General features: G+C 46.1%; 1 protein-coding gene and 1 long non-coding RNA gene across 3 annotated transcripts in view; one reads left to right on the forward strand and one right to left on the reverse strand.

Moving 5' to 3' along the window:
* Oatp74d (Organic anion transporting polypeptide 74D) overlaps positions 1-21,067 on the forward strand; it is an 82,807-nt gene that overhangs the window by 29,304 nt on the left and 32,436 nt on the right. Inside the window, exon 3 of one of the 2 annotated variants that reach the window (XM_072003262.1) lies at positions 422-2,958. The exons of the other annotated variant lie outside the window; for it this stretch is intronic. The gene's annotated coding sequence lies outside the window, so the exon portion shown is untranslated. The remainder of the gene's footprint in view (positions 1-421; positions 2,959-21,067) is intronic. 2 annotated transcript variants of the gene reach the window in all.
* Positions 6,753-13,719, reverse strand: LOC139987261 (uncharacterized). The gene is made up of 3 exons (XR_011799817.1): positions 13,412-13,719; positions 7,238-7,415; positions 6,753-6,881 (listed from the first exon to the last, which is right to left on the reverse strand). It is a non-coding gene; the product is annotated as an uncharacterized lncRNA (long non-coding RNA).

Consider the following 21,067-nt stretch of genomic DNA (forward strand, 5'->3'; position numbering starts at 1 on the left):
AAGTTTTTTTCGGCATTTCCCAGCGTTTATTGATACGCTCGACGGCTCGAGTACAACCTTAATTAATTTCAACTTATTTCACCGAGGCGGGGCAGAGTCTCGTTACGGCAGATGTTACGTAAGGCAGTGGAATCCAAACTCGAATTTACACGGAAAGTCCCGGGCAACGGAGGCAGCCAACGCGGTTCTTGCGGTTTGAAAAATACCGCAAAGGACAATATCGGCGATTACGAGTGGAACAGGAGGCCGATTGGGCACACAAATCGAAATTGATTTCCATTACCGTACTATCGGAAGTAATTTGATCGTATCTAGGAAGTCGCCTTGCCTTTTCCTTTCCACTTTCTACGAGAACTTTCATCCTACCATTACCTTTGTGCCTCTGCAACAATGTAATACTTTGCTGTTCCTTCGATTTCAGAAAGAAAAGACGAATGTCAAGTCACGATCAAAAGGAATTCCACTCTACGACTAGATCAGGGAATTTTCTATCCCTTAGACGGTCATGGCCTTGGTTGCATAGTCAGAATTCGCGGGTAAATTCTGAAAAGCTACGGTGTCCACAGCGATGAGCATAAACATGGAAGTTGTGCGAGCCTCGGTCAGCTTCAACGCGATGCTATGATCAGCATTACGACTACACAGTACTTTCACTCGAATTCTCGGGTTTTTTTCGCGCCGGGTTTCTGTATACGAAACAGGATAGAGAAAGAGAGAGAGAGAGAGAGAGAGAGAGAGAGAGAGAGAGACTAGTATATCGTTCCGTTAAAACACTCGGCACGATAGATTTCCGTGGGCAAAACAGTTAAAGGAGGCCGCGCAAAAACGCAGCAGCGTTGGCAGCCATTGAAAAAGGGGGCAGGATCGAGCGGAGCGATCGAGCAGCTGCCAGGATTCGGATCCCGATCCTCCGAAGGGCCGCGTAAACGCGCATCAGGGACTCATTCCCTCGTCCGAGATTCGTCTGGAACGCAGAAAGAGGGGTGGGTAAGTAGGGTGAGAACGATGATCGCAGAGGGGATGGGTGGCCGTGTGGAACAGCAGTCTGGCCAGTTGATTACGATGCCGAAACGAGTGGCGGGCCATCTCTCCAACCAGTTTCGGACAGTGTCTTCGGGTCGAACGAGGCCTGTGTAGTTTGGTGGAGAGACGCCAGGCTTCTTTGGCCGCTGCTCGTCGGACGAAGACCGATAGAAACGAGGGGGAAAAGGTAAGAAAGGAAGAAGGAAAGAAAACGTGGACGAAGAGGAGACTCAGAACGAAGTAGAGTGAGAGAAGCAGGGAGAGCAGCGGCAGCAGCAGCGGCAGCGGCAGCAGCGGCAGCGAGCAGCCAGCAGCGCAAGAAGAGACGGAGGAGGCGACAGCCGAGCTTAAGTTTCGGTTTCGTTCGTTTCGCGCCTGCTCCGCGTCGAACGGGAGCCGAGAGTGAGCGCGGCGGAGAGAGAGAACCGGCGTACGAGAGAGCGAGAAGAGCTGCACCATCGGAGTAACAGAGAGAACGAGAGAGAGGCGTCGTCCGAGCGAACGAGACGCAGCAAGCTGGCAGAAGGAGAGAATCGGAGAGATAGGAAAATGGGATAGGAAGAAGAGAGAAGGAAAAGCGATTGGTGGCGGTGGTGGAGGCGGCAGGAGGGCGAAGAGAGGACGAGTGCAACGCGCGAGTGAGAGACAGAACGCGGCAGCCAGGGGTTGGAGAGAGAGAGAAAGAGAGAGAGGCGGCAGTCGAGGCGAACAGACTTCGCCGGCGCTCTGCTCCCAATAACGACTCTCGCCCTCGGTCAGTCGCGCGCGAACCGCGGAGCCGCGAGCATCTCTCCGTTTCTCTCTCGCTCTGCTCTCGGCAGGATACCTACGTTTCGAGCCGCGTGCACGTGCGAACCCGGGGGACGCGAGAGCGTAACGGAGCGAGGGATCGAGTCGAACGTGTATACAGGGGGCTTACTCGAGTTCGGTCACCGCTCGAACGAACCACGCTGCTCGCGGATTCCTGATCTAAAGAGCGACAGGTGAACGAAAATCTGGGAGGCTCGACCAGCATTGTCCGCACGTTTCGCACGATTGTACGCCGTTCAGAGAGACATGTCGGTGCTTACGGGGAATCGCAGCTAGAAGGTAATTAAAACGATAGCAAGGGCTAGACGATACAGCGAAGGGAAAGAAGATGGAACGGTCCGTTTGCGAATGTTCAGCCACGTAGGACATTGACTGACTTACGCGAGATTCTCGAGGGAAGATCGGTGCTACATCGAATCGAAGAAGCTTGTGGCGAGGGTGAAAAGGGACGGATAAAGACTGTCTGGACAGGGACTGGATCCCGGGGGAGTCTGCCGTCGAGGAGAAGAAACGACTTGGTTTTCGGGGTTATCTCATGGTGGGATTGTCGCGGTATCGACGTGGTAATCGCGCCGCGAGTGGTGCTCGCTGCATCCGGAGATACAGGCAGCTGGTGATCGAGTGAGAGAAGAAAAGAGCGGAAAGCGGTCGCACAAAGTGACAAGCGGCAGCGAGCGCGTGGTATATAAAAGTGCGAACTGGTGGAGCGCGCGCGCGAGCGCGACCGAGCGAGTTACCGGGCGGTTCGAGGCTGCCAGTGGCCCGCGGACCAAGAAGAAGAAGAGGAAGAAGAAGAAGAAGAAGAGGTTGAAACAGAGGAAGACGGAGAGGAAGAGGAAGAGGAAGGGTGGGAGAGGTGCACACACCATAGAGGACAACGCTGTTGCTATTTTCGAGCCCGCCAAATATCTCGACGCACGGTGCTGCTCGGTGCTGTCTGCGCTGGCCCTGCTACGCTCTTTCTTCGGCCCCGTCCACGTTCCTCCAAAGCGCAGCGATTCTGCGCCGATGACGCATGGCCCTGACCAAACAGGGGGACAGAAAGAGAGAAAGAGAGGGAAAGAGCGTGAAAGAGAAGCCACACGTAGAGCGGGAGAAGGAGCGAGAGAACGGCGTGTATGACAGGTACGTTTCGACTTTTTGCCTTTTTGCAAAAGCGCGCCGCGATCTCTTGACCTACGACGTATCTGTGCCGTGACCGTGAGCGTTGACACATCTTTACGTGGACATTTACGCCTTTCCACCGACATGTCTCGATCATCTCTTGGCGATAATGCGCGTTGGTTCAACTCGTTCTGCCATTAGGGATGGCTGGTTTTAAGGAAGAAGACGATTCGTCAGCTGTACGGATAATCGTCGTATCTAATAGACTTTAAAGTTAGTAGCAGACTACTCGCATCTACTCGAAACGATTACGTCTATTTGCAATTGATCCGTGTTTGTCAGAGTACTAACGTTTAATCAAGCGTTTCTCGTTTTTCTTTTTTCATTTTAATAGGAATGTTCAAAGGGGGGACACGAATCACCGAAATTTAAAAGTCGAAATACCGCGTATGCGCGCCAGACTTAGAGACGAATATTATTAGCGTCTGTGGATAGTTTGCACAGCGTCCGTGTTGTTTCCAAAACACGTGTACTACGCTCTCGTTCTCTAACAAACATCGCTGTATTTCGCACTCGGTTCCTCCGTGTTATTCGCTTAATACGATACGACATTCGTCGTTCTTGTTTCGTTATGTTCGACGTAGGAAAACACAAACGTTTCTTTGTATCTTTTCTCGTTCCATTCGGAGGGAAATCACGTTACGACACCCCTCGATTCTACGCGTATTATGTCAAAGGTGACTCTTCGGCGTACACGTCCGATTTCTTTCGCTCCGATGTGATTATAACGTTTAGCGAGAATCCTTGACACAATGATTTTCACCGATGAGAAACGTGGTCGAAATTTGTTTTGCAACTCGGTCATCGACGTTTCATCGACGTTACGACGTAGCGATCGACGCGACATTTGAACGAAATTTTCGTTCGCTCGCAACTTTCGTGGATGTTTGTACATAAGTATGAGCTACGATCTGATCTGGAACGACAGCGTTCAGCTCGAATAATTCGCGTGGAAAGTGCACGCGATACACGCGAAACGAACGCTCCGAATTCATCGAACTCGTTAATTCGTCGATCGAGCCATTTCCTTCGATTTGTCTGTCCCCGCCGTTTCTCTTCCCGCTTTTTCGATAAAACGTTATAAAGAAGTTCGCAAACATCGTGCCGGGAAGGCAAGAGGGGGATGAAACGCGAGATTACACGAGGTAAAAAGCTTTGAGAACGTGGCCAAATGGTCGAGAGGGAACTGAGCGCAAAAATGACGTTCTTTACGAAGAAAAAAACTGAACTCGCTCGTCGCGATAGTGGCGGAGATTAGTTTATTTCTCCACTCGTAGGTCGAGCTCGTCATAATATGCGGCAGGGATATTTATGTAATACGCGACATGCAAATGAATACACTGTTTGCGCGCTTGTCAAAGATAAGATACAAAGCAAAGTTTCATACCGTTGTCATTGTCTAGATAACGTGTCTGTATTGTTTCTAACGTGGATTGCCAACAAGCGAGTAACTTCAAATTACAAGTAAATCACGATTAATTAAGAACGATAAGAATAGTCGATTCGAAATAACGTTTAAGAGTTCTATTCTCGATGAAAGTTAAACCCTTGCAGATGTAAGTCAACGGAAAGCGCAGTTTCAACTCCAACTTTAGCTTTCTAGTTTTTTTAGACCAAAAATTTTTTAATAGAAATTATATATAATGTTTCGATATTTGTCATTAGCTGTTGAATTTTTTAAATTATTTTTCTACGGTATGGAAATTAGCAATTTCAAAAGGTTTCATTCTATTTAAGAAAAACCATTCGTTTAAACGTTAGGTAGCTAGAACTATTGGGTTGGCAACTAAGTGATTGCTGATTTTGTCAATACCACCTAATGACAAAATCACTTAGTTGCTAATCCAATAGAAACATCGTTTGAGACAAGGTATTAAGAAAAGAGTACTTGCAAGAAAGTATGTCCTATTCGCGTTCCTTGTATCAATGTCGTTTGAAACACATCACCCTCCCTATCAATGATGCATCTCGTGCAACAGGTGAGAAAGTGCACGTGTGAAATTTGTCACAATCTACCGTCAATCTTTCCACTTTCGCGCACTAGTGTATCTGAATCACGTTCGTGCTACATAAGTTGCAGCATCGACGAGCTTCGTGGTTTCTTGCCACTACGTTTGCTATCAGCCAGCGGAAGATAGGGTACCGTTACCTGTCTATATATCCGTGGCGTGAACCTGAAATTCGAAATGGATCGCTGAATATTCGTTTATTTCGCTTCGTTCGACCATTATTGTACGTTTATCGCGAGCCACTATCGATCATCGATCAACGATCGAAGAAAATACGCTCCTCTGACTTTTCTCCTCTTCTATTCTCTTTGCAAACTTATTCGTATGCGTGTACACGTGTGTTTAAAAAGGGTGGGACTAACTTTGCCCGCAGGTATAGCGGAAGAAAGGGAAATTTAACTTTCTGGTGTTTTATTTTCCTTCTCCCACCAGGGTGTTATTGTTTCTTCAATCAAGTTTCCCTCGTCACTGTCTCGTTGGACGGTTCTACGACCGTACCTGTCCCTTTTTTTCTGGGGATTATGTTTCCTTTTTTCCCTGAAAACCTCTGGAAGAACTAAAAGGATCGGATACCATTTTTTCTTGGTAGACCGAAAGATCCACTCGATGTGTCAACCGTTCTCGTTGTAAGTAGAAACGTGTCCTTTTTTTCTTTGCTTTTTTGCTGGTTGACCTGGGCGGCTCGTTTTGTCGAAGGCGCGTACCATAGAAAAAGCGATTACGAAGTTACAAAAATCCAAAAGCGGTTGCGCAGAGTGTGTTTCATAAGTTTCGCAGCTGGGAAACCGGAGATGAGTCTGGCCGATTCCACGCGATCATTGATCGTTAACTTTTTTTGGCTGTCGATGATCAAAGCTGAACGACGCGGTGGCCGCACGTAAATCGACTTTAAATCGCAATAAACCGTGCAAAAACTGCGCGGCGGATTTGCCTCGCGCGCGTTCACTTTCGACCGCAAAAAAACTTGAAAAACCGATCCTCCCTGTCCCACTTCAGCGTCTCTGCAACCTTCCGTGTATCTCTATCTTTTTCTTTGTTTCTCTTTCCCTCTCTTTTTTTTTTATTTACAAATTCCTCTACTTTCCGTTCGAAGCAATGCGTGTCGAAGTTGCAGTTGCAACCGTGTGTTTTCGTCGCTTCACCGTGATATCGCAACGTTACGTATTTGTATTGCCTTACCTTGAATGCAAGGGCAGCATCGTGCTTGCCAGTTCCTCGTTGCTTTTGCAAAGACCTGTAGAACAAATCTGTTTCCCCATCCTCGTATATAGGTTAATCGAGCAAGTACAAAAAGTTACGTTTCAACGTGTAAGACAAATGTCACTCTATTTAGTCGAAATGTCCTATGTATCGTTTTTGTGTTGTTTTTCTTTTTTTTTTTTTTTTCTTCAATCAATTAAAAATATTTGGTCACAATTTCGTAACAGCTTACATAATATAACTTTTGAGTAGATCGAATGTAACGCAATTTCCTTTACTTTTATACCTTTTGAACTTTTATCTTCTACGATCTTCGCACGATCTTGTCTCCTGTTCTGCGCGTCTTTCAGTGCATCGGTAGAAAATAGAAAAGAATCCTGTAACCAGTAGAAAAATACATAAGATATGTTTAACATTAGTACACCTGTTTTGAGCGGACTTGTACACGAGCCGCGATATGGGAAAAGTGGCATATGTAATGATAAACGCAAAATGCCGCATTAATCACGCGGTACAGGTAATCGTAGATCGTCATAGACTCTGCCGACTTTTTTTTTCTACCCGCGACGAATCATCAATCCGGTCGGCAATGGACATAGAGGTGTTTTATTCAATTTCAAGACCGCGTGTGATCGATGATCACGAGCATGCCGCGTAAACAGCATCGTGTAGCAACTGGTAACAATCATTATCACACTGTCACTGTCGGTCGCTGGCGAATGATTTGCATAGTCACGCGAACTCTGGAACACCGGGAATTTCGATTATCGAACTGCGCGAATTCGATCGCTTTTAACATTTACTCGCAGTAAATCGATCCTTGATTATCGACGCCGCGATTTTTCACACTGCTGTAACGAGTGCACGTACGTTTCCAAGCGTTTTGCGCAAGTTTTAGAAAAGTTAGCAATCGGTAATAAGATATGTTTAATGAAATATGTTCAAAGATACGTTGAATAAAGAAGAAAAAATGCAAATGAAATGAAAAGTTTCGTTTTCTCCTTTTTCGAAATCGAAATAAAAATAATTACGAGATATGTCAGCGGGATATGTCAGCAATGATCATGGAGAAACGTGCGTGCCATTCGTGACCTCTTGACTACTATCGTCATCGTGCATGTTTCTGCTTTTCTTCTCCGCTGGCTAAAACTTTTCCGTTTTCCACGCAATCCAGCTGACTCGTCCTCTCTTTCCGATCCAAGCAACAGCCTGTTAATTAGAGACTTTTAAGTAACACGTGGCTAACCCACGAACAACGCATATCGTACGCGCCAATTAGACGATCGTTTCTTTTCGATACATTTCATTAAATTCTACCGGTTTTCGAAAATAATTTGCCTCGTCCTTTACCTATCCTCGTCCTCGCTTTCTACTTTTATTATCTTCGCTACTCGCGAAGGTAACCAGTCAATTTAAATATCTAAAATGCAAAGAGATCCCGACTTTCCGTTCGCGGGCGGAACTTTGATGAGATAGGGAATTCGTGAATATTACGGAGTAAGACGATCGCGTTGATCTGAACGACGAATTTATCGTTGGGAGAAATGCCGACGAAAGCCCGACTCCGTTTTGAACGGTCAACAATAAGACGAAATTGAGGTGGGGAACGAGTAAAGCTGATAATGAGCCCCTATAAAATCGACCCGCTTCTTTTCGTGGTACCCCTTCCTGTTTCTCCATTAAGCGGCTTTCACACGATGCCCGTTGTTCATCGCGTCTCTTAATGACAACGAAATTATACACCTGCACGGTCGTGCCACGATTTCGTACGTTAGACTGTAAGCAAGCAAGAACAGGTTGATGATCGAACTCGATGTTTTTCTCTAATTTCATATCGTGATCTTGATAAAAAGAAAGGAAAGAAAAAAAGGTAACGGAAATTACGAAATCTAAATACCAAAGTTGTTTATATCGGATTTTGATAATCACGTGAGTAACTCACGTGAGTTTTACCCTCAAATGGACGTTGACCATCTACCTACGCGCTCTACGAACGGATATACAGAATACTGTGGTCTGAAAGAGCTGGACAGAAGCAAGGCAAACAATCGCGTCAGAAATAAGGCCCGCTAAAAGGCAGGAGTTAATTTGGTCGGAACATAGGCGCGAAACATCGGCGACAACAACAGAGCGGCTCTGAGAAGCGATTATCGGGTGGCTGGCTTAAAAACGGCGTGCTCGGAACTGAGATTCGTTCGGAAATCTACAATAAACCGAGGCTTTGCGTGCAAAAGCCGCTTCCTGTCCTGAGGAATTCGCGCGCCGGTGGTCGCGGATCAACGAAATTTTCGACCGCCACGTTGTGGCAGATTCTTAAGAGTCGTCGCCCGGTCCCTGGTCTGCTCTCGACGTCATTAGCTAAATAACTACGTCGGCTTGCATGCGTTTGCTTTTATTATTACTCCCCCGGTGGATTTGTATGCGGTGTGAAATCGCGGCGTAACCTGTGACTCGCCAGGGAAACACTGGTAGAGAAGAAGAAGAAGAGAGGACAAGAGAGAAAGAGAGAGAGAGAGTGAAATAAGCAGTAGAAAGGAGACAGATTCGTAGCAGGGGTTGGGTTGCCAGTAGAAAAAGAGGAAAGGAAGAGAAGAGAAGGGGAGGAAAGATAGGAAGAGGAGGGAAAAAAAGATCGCGAGAAAATTAGTGCTTCCTCCCAGGAAGGAGGCCGACAGGTTTTTATGCGTTGGTGCATATTGTTGCAGGTGGCCATGGTAAGTTCGGAATGTAATTATTAAGTTTCAATCGCTACGGGGTTCGATGTAATCAGCCGTAATGTTCGGATTATAAATTGCAAAGGATTTACTCGCCGTTGCCATGGCTTCTTCTCTTCGTCTCTTTCACCTTGCTCGTGTCCGTCAAGCATCGTCGTTGGCAAAATCTTGAAATTATACATTGTTTTTCTCTCGATGGAAAGGGCGAACCTTTGTGCTTTATGCTTGCTCTCTGGCAAGGTCGTTTTCGAAACCGGTCCCCTCTACCAGCGAATGAACAAGAAACCGCGATGACGACTTTTCGAATTCGCGAGTCGCTCTCGATCAGCTGATGATTCCGACGGACACCTATCTCGTGCACTGATTTTTTCCTAATAACGTAACACGTTCATGCGTGTGTTTTGATCATCGAATTATTTATTATTTATTTTCATTTATTCGTTGTAAACCATGCCTCCCGACTTACACCATATTTACTTATCGCTATCTTACGTATTACCGAGCTATTTATCAGCCTGCGTTACCCGAGATGAAAATTATGACAACGTTTATAAGGTCTAAATTACTTAGGAAATTTAAAATAGTAGTTAAGGGTCAATCAGCACCGTTCATTGTCCCGAATTGCCCCGTGTTTGTGGCGTGTGAGAGGCAATGACTTACAGAGATGCGCAACAACAGTGAAAAAGAAGAAAACCGGCACGATCGGGTGTGCCAGTGTTGGAAAAATCTCGCGGTGCGTGCGTGGACCAAAGGCAACGTGACTGCCATACATTCTGCTATCTTCCGTGATCGTAATCACGGATGCACGCAGGGCTGAGTGGTTATTTATAACGCCTTTGAGACGGAACGTGGCCGAGCACGCGGCAATAGTGTCGGTAGAGCGGCAACCCTAGCTCTGTAATGAATAAATAGTCAACCAGTACCACTTTCGATGGCCACTGTTGACGCATCATCTATTATTACACGAATTTCCACGAAATCATTGTGCCTAGCTTTTCTCTGTCAGTCGACAGTAGACAGAAGAGCAAGCAGCAGGGACCAAGCGTATCTCGAACGTTTTGCAATATTAACGCTTCGCCTCTTAATTAGGGGAAGACGAATTAACTCGTCGCTCGAGTTGTCAATCCCTTAGACGCTATAGTAATTTCTTTAGTCGATGATCGATTGTTTTTCTACGTATCGCTTTATTTCTTTGCTTTGAAAAAATATCGTTCGTGTAAACGTTAACGCAATTCTAAGGGTTAAAGTCGAATTATCTTTGCGTATTTCTCGGAGAAGCTGAACATTTTTTGGCCCAGCATGAGTCATGCGAACTTTCGTTGTTTAAACATCCTTGCCAGATCTTTGAACGCCTTTGTCCGTGTCCCTGTATTATTTGCGTGTTTCGTGTCCTGGTAGGGGTACCGTTTGCCGGATCTTCCGCTTTTAATCTTGTCGCGAAACGATATCGTGATATCAGGTTTTTTATTTGCGGTGCGATAAGTCGGGTCGCCGAGGCAAACTTTGCCGGCGGCAGTCGAAGCCGTTGGAAAACCTTGCTCGTGGATTCTTTACTGTGCCGCTTTCCTTTATCGTTTAATTATCGCTAAATAATTGTAGTCGGGAAAGCTTATCTCTAGCTGGTCCTTGAAGTTGGGCATTTCCTTCGCGAAAACTTCGTCAAGTTTATACAAATTTCCGATTCTAGAAGAATTCTCGCCCTAATGAGAAGATTCCTTTTAAGTTAACATAGTAACTCGTAATTAAAACTCGGAATAGACGTGGTGGGTCCAGTGAACACAATGTAAGGAAGAAACGGTGGTTCGAGTAGAAGCAGCGGAATAGAATCGTCGAGAGGGAAGAAAATGTGCAAAAAAGAAAGTGTGGAGGCGAGAGGGGGGCGGACTGGATTCAGCCATTTTTGCGACACGAATAATTATATCTTATCTGACTCGACCCGTGGCCTCGGGAACGCGATGCGTTCGCTTGCCTCGGCTTTCGAAAAAAAAAGAAAAAAAAAAGATATGTAACCGACGGTTCGCGAGGATGAAGCTGCAGGATATGCGTCGACGCGCTTCCCAGCTCCTTGCTCGATATATTTTGCTTCCCCTCCAACTGTGCGTCCTGCTCACAGAGAGTAACTTGACAGTTTTAAACGAATCACCTTCGACAACGATCCATTAGCGACAATAAATTAATATCTGAAACGTTAAGGACTGTTTTCCAATTATTTCTTCGTGGACACTATATTAGCTTTTTCTAGCTTTCAGCAAATTGCTCGATAAGATGTCAGACTTTTTTTGGGAATTAGATGGTCGAGGACAAAGCCCGTAGATAATCGCGATGCTGAAAAGCGGCTAAAAATATTTCCGCTCGGACCAGCTACAAATTGTTCGTTGCTGTTGGTTTTATCGTTAACAGCGTGTAATTGTGACGTACTATATCGACAAAGAATCGTCATTTCTTCGCGAATGGGTTGTTCCGTTTGAATAGAATCGGCATAATTCTTAAGGAAAAGTGAATATCGCGGAATAAATTAAAATCACGCTACCTCCAGCAATATGAGGATCACGATAGCTTAAGCGTTTACCGAATTTAATATGGCTCGGACAGGCGTTTAGTAAAATCTCGTTTCGCGCTGTTCCATCGTGGAAACAACTTTAACGTTTGAATAGAATACAATATAACATTGTGGTATAAATAGGTTTGAGCGACGTAGGAAAATCCGTCTTTTCTCTCGCAATATTGCCTGGGATTGAAAGAGATTGGCGAACGGAAAAACACAAGCGAGACAACAACACTGAGAGAAAACTGTTTGTAATAAAATCGTTTAGAGCACGGTAGAGGCTCGTCAATGTTAGAAACTTTGTAGAAGTTTTAGAAACAAAAGACAGAATAAAACGTTGGAAATAGACGAGCTATAGTCTGCTGCACGTCGAAATGCAGAAAGTGTTACAGTCGACTCCCCATATGCTCTTGAACGGCAATTGGTACGGTGCAATTGATTCAAATGGCATTGCATGGTGCGCAGCGTTATAGAACAGAGTTACGGTGGACTCTTCTTCATAAAGTATGCTGCTAACATTAAAGGGAGCCCACGAAGCTGATGCGTTATGTCGACACCAACAATTACACTGGTAGAAACTTGCTTCGTACGACGTAACACAATATACATATTCGTGTTTGAAGCGAAGTCTATAGAAGAGTTTAAGTACAAGTTGGAATCATTCGGTTCCGTTGAAATCAATCTCGTGTGGTGGTCCCCACGACCGTCCCACTTTCTCTAAATTCCTCGAGCCGTTTGGAGAACGGAAAATCCTCGATGGATACGGGGATCATGATCGCGACGAAGGGAACATAAATCAGCCGGTGGCTGCGTCCCGTGACAGATCACCGGCCCACGGTGTAACTTTGCCCGTGCTTATGAATGAGAATTAAAGGCCTCACGCTGCGAAAGACGGTGCATCGGGAATAACAAATACTAGCCACGGACGCAGCTCGGTTCTTACCTCTTGTTTCTCCGCGTCGCTCGTAAACGAACCAACGAGAGCTCTTCTTCATTTTAACGATGCACCGTTGCTTTTTGCCCCCACCGTTTTCTCCTCTCTGCAACCATGTTACTGCAAAACCGCACTCTGATCTGTGTTGGTGCGTTAATTTCTCTCGGACACGGTAATTAAGGCTGCACGATATCAACGTATATCCTGATAAATGCTGCAACCAGCGATAATACGTAAGAAAGTTGATCGGAATGCGAAACGGTCGACAGAAATTGTAGAATCGACGTACGAATTACCGGTTTTCTAGCGAAATCGGTAACAAACCGAAGATGGGTCATGCGGTATACGCTGTATCGATATCTATAAATGTCTGTTGGATGATGGCGCGGAACGAAGCAAGACGAGTACGAGCAATATGCTGTATGGAATCTGGTTTCTCGAGTCGCCTTGAAAACGAACGATCCACGACGCAGGGGGTGGATTTTGCGATATTAAAAATAACGACAGAATACGCGCAACTGTTTGACCCAGTTGAGATATCGATTTTAGTGGCCGGTATCGCCGAGATTAATATTAGACCGCGTTCTGGAAATAGGTGAACGAGCATACTGCAATACCGTTGCTGCATTCGTTGTCGACGAGAGCGGAACTCGTCTGAATCTGTCTTTAAAAAATACCGGTTTCTCTGGCGAGAAAAGCTGCTCTTTCGTTTCGTTTAAGCATAAACGCACGGTTAGAAACGATCGTGCGGGTGTTAGAGGAGATGTAAGAGGAGCCACGTTTTATCGTCGTAGAGGATAGAAGACAGGTGGTGTTGGAATGGAACGCGCGGATGGACGAGTCGAAGATTTCTCAGAGTGAAAAATTAGAACCAATGGTTGGAAATGTCGAGGCTGCGAACGCGTCGAGACACCGTGTATATAGGGAATGAAGTCAGTGATACACTTTTCCACTTTCTCCGCGACCGAGATTACACGAAGCCTTGGGTAGAACACCGCGAGATAAAACTCACCTTCGTTCTGCTCTTGTGCATGGTACTCAATCGTCAGAGGCTTTCTACTTGTCAACGAATCAATTTATTTGTCGATATTCGTTCTTCCTTCTCGATCGTTTGTTCAATGTTTTATCACGTAGAAAAGCACGCTCGAAGGATGAAAATGTTGCGAAATGGCAAACCACGACACGGTTTTCTTAGTTGAATTATCAACGATCGATCCACGTGGCACGTAGATACACGTGTTCGTACCAGAGCGGAATAAAGTCGTCGACCTGACGGCTCCACGTGTGAAACGTTTGCACGAAACTCGTCATACTCGACGGACCGCCTCGACCGCATTAACTACCGATTCGTTCTTTCGTAATGCAACATTGTGTCGTACGAACTTCTACCACGTTCCTTTATCTGTTTGTCGAGATTTAATTTCGCGATAAGAAACTCGCGAAAGACCCATCGGTTTCGCTATTGACCTGGTATCTCCAGCTCTTTCCCGTGTACAAAAATTGAACTAGTTTCTTAGAAGGAAGCCGGGTTTTCAAAGCTTCGTTGCTAACTACCACTCGCGCGGTATAGCTTTCATTGCAATTTTCAACAAACTTTCCCGCTATTACGAAGCTAGCCAAGAATCCGCAAACTTGGTTCTCGCGCTTAATTTCACTTTACCTTGAAAACTTGCACGTTTCAATTTACATAATTTTCCACGGAGAATCGGGTCAACGTTTTCCATCGTGGAACGTGGCACGGGATTCTGGACGCGACGGTTCGGAAACTGATTCCAGGGCCGGTCGATTAAAACGTTGTTTAAAATTCGATGGTCCAGAGGGATGAATCGGGAACGATTCTCCGCGTGGTGAGGCGATCGATCGCGTTCCGGAGTGGCTTGCATGAGAACCACTGCGTGTTCCCATTTCTCCTTTCAGCGGTCGGTCGCTCGATCCGCGGTTGTATAACAGCAATGAAAGTACTCCGACAGGCAACGGGCAACGTCACGTCTCTGTCCACGCTAACTACCTTGATAGTCGTCGTTCTAGCTGCCAGCATGCTCGCTCGCAATCTTAGCGTGCTCCTATTTAAACGACCGCATAACGCGTCGATGCTGCATGGTGCTCTGGATACCGAGTCCCATGGAGCACCGACCCTCGGCTACCTCGGCGTTCCTTCCACGTTTTTTGATCGATTCGATCGACCGAATCGTTCCAATCGTTCTAACTTTTCGATAGCTAAGAGTCAAAGAATTTCTTCAGAAGCAACGGAGAATAGTATCGGTTTCACTTTCGCGTTTTCGCGGTGCTTTTTTGCGGTCAAGTTGTTCTGCGGCTTGAGGGGGCGCGCATCCTTCTCGTCCTCGTCCAAGTCGATATAGCGATCGAGGACATGTACATCGCGATGTCTCTTGCGTTTAATTCCCACGGTGCATCGATCGTTGAAATCTTAATCGATCGAAATTAACAGCGATAATAATAAAAGTATACGATTTCGCGTAGAATCTTTGCCACGAGTCACCCTTCGTGCTCGGATACGGCAATTATTTCGTAGAATCTGATTTCGAAACGATTCGTGAAACCTTTTGTTTCCTCCACGAAGTTAACGAGCTTGGTATGCCGACTAAATAGAAGATAGCGAATGGAAAAGGGAAAACCTGAAGGTTTCATGACTAACAACGTCCGAGCGCGGTGTCGCGACACCGTTCCATCGACGCGATCGATGTTGCAGAATCGTTTTATCTTATCGGAGCAATCAGGCTCGGAGGCGTAAAAATGGTACGTGTTTGAAATACTCGTTATCTCGATGATTATTTCGACCCCGGGAACGACGACGCGACGCGATGGAAGTGCATTGTACGATAGGGCAGTCTCGCGAATCGATGCTCGCGCGATTTAGGTCAATATTTTTTAGCACATCGTTCAATTGCCTTCGCTTTGACATCGTTATTACTCGTTCGCCGTTGCTCGTCACGAAGCGCTCGCGAGAGAGCCTGAATCCGTTCGATCGAATGCGTTCGATTTTCATCAGTCGCGTTATAAAATTAGACGACAAGTAAATAGTCAATGTCAATTTCGTGTTCGAACGATTCCAGATTAATGGAAATATGGATATTCGTTTGGACGATATCTGTGTCGATCTTCTTTCAAAACTTGTTGACCCGACTACCGATCACCGACCCGGACTAAACTTGGACGCTTTTATCGAATCCTCGGTTATTTTTATTACGCCGATGTCGTCGCCGATCGACAAATAATTACATGTTCGTGTCGTAATAGCGGGCTAATCTGTTTTGATTTCGCTAATTTTGGGTCACGCGGGAACAACAAGACCCATAGAAACGACAATCGAACCTAGGAAATAGGATTGGTCGGTCTAGCCAGGCTATTTCATTGTGGCGTTGTTGAGATTCGAATATTTGGAAGTGCCGTTATTTTCGACTAAAAATAAATGTCAACATATTTCGGCTGGCAATGGACGCGTAATCTTCCGTGGAATATGAACCCGAATGGAAACTTTCTTATTTCTTCGCTCGATGATAAGGCTGTTGTCGGTGATGCAAAATGGAGGAGTTGGCCGCCGATTCTTGTTTTCCTCTTCGCCGATTGATCCGGCGACCTCGCGAACCGATGACTGGCTAAGGTCAAGCGCGTATTTTCTACTCGCGATTTCCCTTATGCACAGACCTTTAACTCCCGGCTATTAAACGGCTGCTAGGACTAGGGCAAATCGCTTGCTCGCTTCTTCGTCGTCGTCGTCGATTACTAGTTAAACGTGGCCTAATTTGCGACCGTAGCGATCTCACGGAACTGGTGAAAAAAACGTCGAGGCTAACGCGAGAACCGTGACACGAGTGATAAGAAACGATAAGAGAAATTTATGGTTGCGTTGCCAAAACAATATATGGAGATTTAAACACTTGTTGGTTTACCATTTCCGAGGGAAATATATTTTTATTGTTAACCAGAGAGACGGTTTGTTAAAGAAAATGTGCGACGTGGCGAACGATAAGGCGGTCGGTTCACGGTACTCGTAATGAAGACAGAAAAAGGTGATGTATGGTGTGTGCATATCGGTACACATTGCGATTAAGGCCACGGTCGAAACAGTCTGACAACGCGCTCGTAAACGCGGACGAGTTAAATACTTTTCATCTAGCCACTTATCGAAGTGACGTGGAAAACCCTTCGACCATTCTCGAAGGAGAGCAATTAAGCAATAGCCGAGTTCCATTCGTCGATGTGGTAGTAAATGGCGAATGTTTATAAAATTGAAAAGACCTGCTTGAAAGAAGCGTTCGAGAAAACGTAACGATTTTAAAATAGATTCGAGAAATACTATTGGTATTTCGTAGACGTGACGATCCAAGTTATTTATCACCTACTTTTTACTGTTAGCGAAACCGCGAAGGATCGAGGAATACGTTTGACTCGATGTTTTTGGCATTTTTAATGTTTCTCTCGTCGATATCGTAGCTATTTCAAGAGTTTATGAAAGGCCGGCGGAAAATTCTGTCGACAAGGTTTCGCCGCGGACTTTTCTGGGAAAAGCGATTTAACGCTCGCGTTTCCGTGATATTTTTACGAGCCGAAAGTTTTTCTCCTTCGAACCGGTAGGTCATTTATTTACGTACAACGTTGCACATTCGTCATGTCCATCAAAAGCGTCTGGAAGAATCGGACGTACAATAAGAAACGAAAATAAACGGCGACGAGAAAATTGGCCTACTTTTGCAGCTACAAAAGAAGCGTCGACGCCGCAATTTCGGCCGTTACTTCGATAGAAAGTTGCCCGTTTAAAGATCGCGAGGAAAGTAAAATGGAAAAAGAGCGCAACAGAGTGTCGGGAATTCTCCGATGCGGCTACCACGAAAAAAGCCCACACAAATTTCACCCGTGCAAACACGCACGTCGTGAAAGAGTTCCCACGTGATTCCATCCCACGCAGTTAAAAAAAGTTCCATCGAGAAGCGGAGTGCCGCGCAAAAGTTCAACGAACAAAGTTGTCGTTCTCTAACAGAACCTTCGTGCTGAAAATACACCGTCCACCCTTTAGGATGGAAACCGCGCTCCGCTATTCCATTGCTTTTCCCTGCAAGAAAATCGCCGCTTCAAGTTGTCGTTTCATCGCAACTTTCGTACTCGAAATACGCGATCCCGTTTTCGCCTTGATAAAAAGTTTCCCAGATAATACGTTTCTCTCTCGACTCGTGGAAACTAGCGCCGGATAATTTGAAAAACGTACGGCCGTCGAATCGCAAATTACTTTCAAGAGGCGTGTGTCGAACTTGAACACACCTCTCGGTCGTTCGTTTCGGCTAAGGATCGAGGATTCTTCGAAATTTCGTGAGACGCCAGCGGATTCGTCGTTCTCCGAGAGTAGAGACATGGGTTTACGTATGCGGAATACGTCTCGGCGTCGCCGTCGGCGGGCGAGTTGCCATACGAAGGTCTCCTCGATGTCGTTTTCGGCAGCCGAAAGGGGGACCCTCATGAAGCGGCCGTAGGAGGGAGAGTAGAACGTCTAAAATCGCGTGGTTGTGTGCTCTTATACAATGTGCTCGCGCTACGCTGTGCGTCGAAGAAAGAGAAACTGGTTATCTCTTTTCCCTCTCCTCCTTTACTCTCTTCTGTCTTTCTTCCTCGATTTCATTTTCCACCTTGTACATTTGCCAACCTTCCTCTTTTTTGCTACATTTTTTCTACCTCGGTTTCTCGTTGCTTTTTCTTCGTGTACAGTGTTCTTCTATTTATTTTCTCTCTCTCTCTCTCTCTGCTTCGCCTCTCCTTCCATCTACTTTTTCTCTCGGTCATCCACATGTTCCTCTTCTTTACCTCCGCTTTTTTTTTTTTTCTTATCTTCGACTCTGTTTCTCTGTTCCTCTTCCACGAGCCCTGCTCGACGTTCGTTTCCCCTCTACTTGTTCCTGTTTCTGTCTCGCTCTTCGCGCCTCGTTTTCTCTGTTTCTTTCTACACACGCACGCGTGTCCCTGGCACGTGTGTCGCATCTCCACGTCGTTCTCCCGATCCTCCGTCTCCGTTCCCCTGTCGCCCGGTTTTTTGTGGCTGTTCCTTCGCCTCGTTTCTCTTTCATCCTCTCTTTTCTTCCTTCTTCCCGCTGCTGTTTCCTTCCTTCGACCGATTTATCCACCTCGCATCCCCCTTTCCTCCTCCGTCCCACTGCTACGTCGTGGATACGCATGCGTTTGATATCAGCTGAGCCTGTATCCCCGGAACGTAGTTCTTCCCTATTTCAGATTATTTTTTTCTTCTCGAACAGAACATGCCAGATGTTTGGCTGGGAACAAAGCGAACGTTTAAAAAGTTAGAAATACATCAACGATATCTGGACATTTTTTATTGTATATTTTCTCCTAACGACTTAATCATAGTAAAATTCGAATAGCAGAATAGAACGAAAAATCGTACACCCTGACGAAGGGAACGATATTCTTATCGTTCACCGACAAATTTCTATCCTCCCCTCGCGACTTCCTCTCCCGGACGGCTCGTCTGCCTGGCAATAAACAGTCGATTTCTCTTTCGCTCCGATGCTGCTGGCTTGCCGTCCCCGGTCCCCGTGTTGTGTCACTCTTCGTCGTCCGGTTGGAGCGCGTTGGTCGGAGCGTTGCTCGCTACGAAGGGGCCAAATAACTCCGAGGGGTAAACGACTTCCACGCGTGACGGAGTCTCGATGAAGCGCCGTGCGTGCCGGTTGAGGAGACAGGTTCGGGCATCCGGCAAACTCAGTCGATTCGGTCGCGAATCGACGTTCCAGACTCGCTTGGAGAGCGTTGGTACCACTTTGTCGTTGACGCCGCCGCGTGTAATCTAAATTCTTCCTTCAAAGTGATTTTTAATCCTCGCGATGGAACTCGATCCCAAACGAAGGTAACCGATGTTATCTTTTTGATGTTCGATATCGGAATTTAAGGATAACGATCTAGAGTTCGATCGAAGGATAGTATTCGTAATTCGAACGATAGATCGATAATTCCAGAACTAGAAGTAGCGGAACGACTAAAAGGCGAGTGGAGACGGTTGGAACGAAAAATTGGCCGTTTCTTTTCCAATTTATTTCCGATGACGGAAGGAGCGCGATCGCAACAGTTTCCCCTATCAGTTTCTCCAATTTGCCTGCGATTGCATCGTGACCGCGTAGGCGGTTCACGGTTGCTCGATACCGAGCCTCCACGACGAGATACCGGCCGTTCTTCGGATTCCAGTGTCTCATAAACGTCTGTTAGTTTCCGAACGAGGCTTTCAATCCGACCGCTGTTCCACTTTCTGCTTTTGCCGTGCTTTTCGACGCTTGCTTTCTTCTCGTACTCGGCCGATGCCTGGCATCCACGATATTTGCTTTAAGCTCCTTGGAATGTTATCGATAGTACTTTCGGAATCGGCCGTAGCTATTCGATCGCCATTCCACACGTGATATCTTCGCTCTTGGATTTTTAATTTAAATTGTTTCTGTTTTTCCTTTTGTATGGCCATCCGTATTTATGAGATCTAGCTCGCGATATCGCCGCTCAAAATGTTACGTACTGTACCATATCTGCAATCATATTCTCCAGCTTTACCTTGTAGAGGACCACGGAAAACATTCTCAGCGGTATCCTCGTTGAAACAACGATGCGGCAAGTCAATGGTCTCCGTGTTCGAATGAAACTCGGAGAGAATCCCGTGTGCGTGGGTGGTGTGCCGTTTATTCCCGGAGATGGAAGTGGGTCACAGCAGCTACCACCGTCGCGCGAATGAATAGGGGGTGGAAATGCATTCGTGTGCATCGCAGCCAGGTAAAACGAACATAACTTGCCGAGTATTTCCTCTCTCTTGCTCCTTGGCTATGCATTATCTTTCAGCGTGTTCAACGACGTTTCCTTGCTCAGTTTTTCACCAACAGCTTCCCTCTTTTTTTCCGAGCGATTTCGAACACCAGTTTTCTCTACCAGCATTTTTTACGCAGTCGTCTTTCGACCTTTTCTTTCGGGAGGTCGATTTCTATTGGAAATTTGGCGTTTGGGCGTGGATGTTGGCCAGATCTTTTTCTCTCGTTGGATCATTTCTGTCTAGCAGTTTTCTTCTTGCTTGCTTTTTTTTACAAAATCCTTTAGTATTGCTCCAAATCGATGCTCGAAGCAATTGAAATTCCGGTCAGTTGGTCACCTTTTTTCAATATTGGTCGTCGAAGCCTTTTAAGCTGGAACAAGTTCACGGAAGAGGCGTGCGAATCGTTGCTGAAATCTCAGAATTCTTCCTTCGTGTGGTTACCCTTACTGGCGGCGCACAGTTGCTCGGATATCTTTCTTTCATCACCGAAGAGTAATTAGCGGTGACCACTGAGTAGCCACTCCCCGTTGAATCTGCCAGCATTTAAGAATAATTGCGGAGAAATTTTTCTTGGAAGTCGTCGTTTACGTCTCACGAACGCTCGTAATCGCCGTAAATTAACTCGGAATATCGTCTATTCCATCGGTGGATCTGGCCGATTTCATTTTTACTTCTACCGTTGGTATAATTCGTCGAAACATTTTTCGTAGCTTCTATCAGGCATACGTGAATTCTAGGAACCTCTTTTCGTTGAGGACGATCGTTGCCCAGGCCCCCTCGTGGATTTCGCGTGCGTTCAGCGACCGCGTGCGAGTAATCGGCGAACCTGGCGAGTTTTTTGACGTCATTTCGCAAACA

The sequence above is a fragment of the Bombus fervidus genome, chromosome 5 (assembly GCF_041682495.2).
Source record: "Bombus fervidus isolate BK054 chromosome 5, iyBomFerv1, whole genome shotgun sequence".
Lineage (NCBI taxonomy): Eukaryota > Metazoa > Arthropoda > Insecta > Hymenoptera > Apidae > Bombus > Bombus fervidus.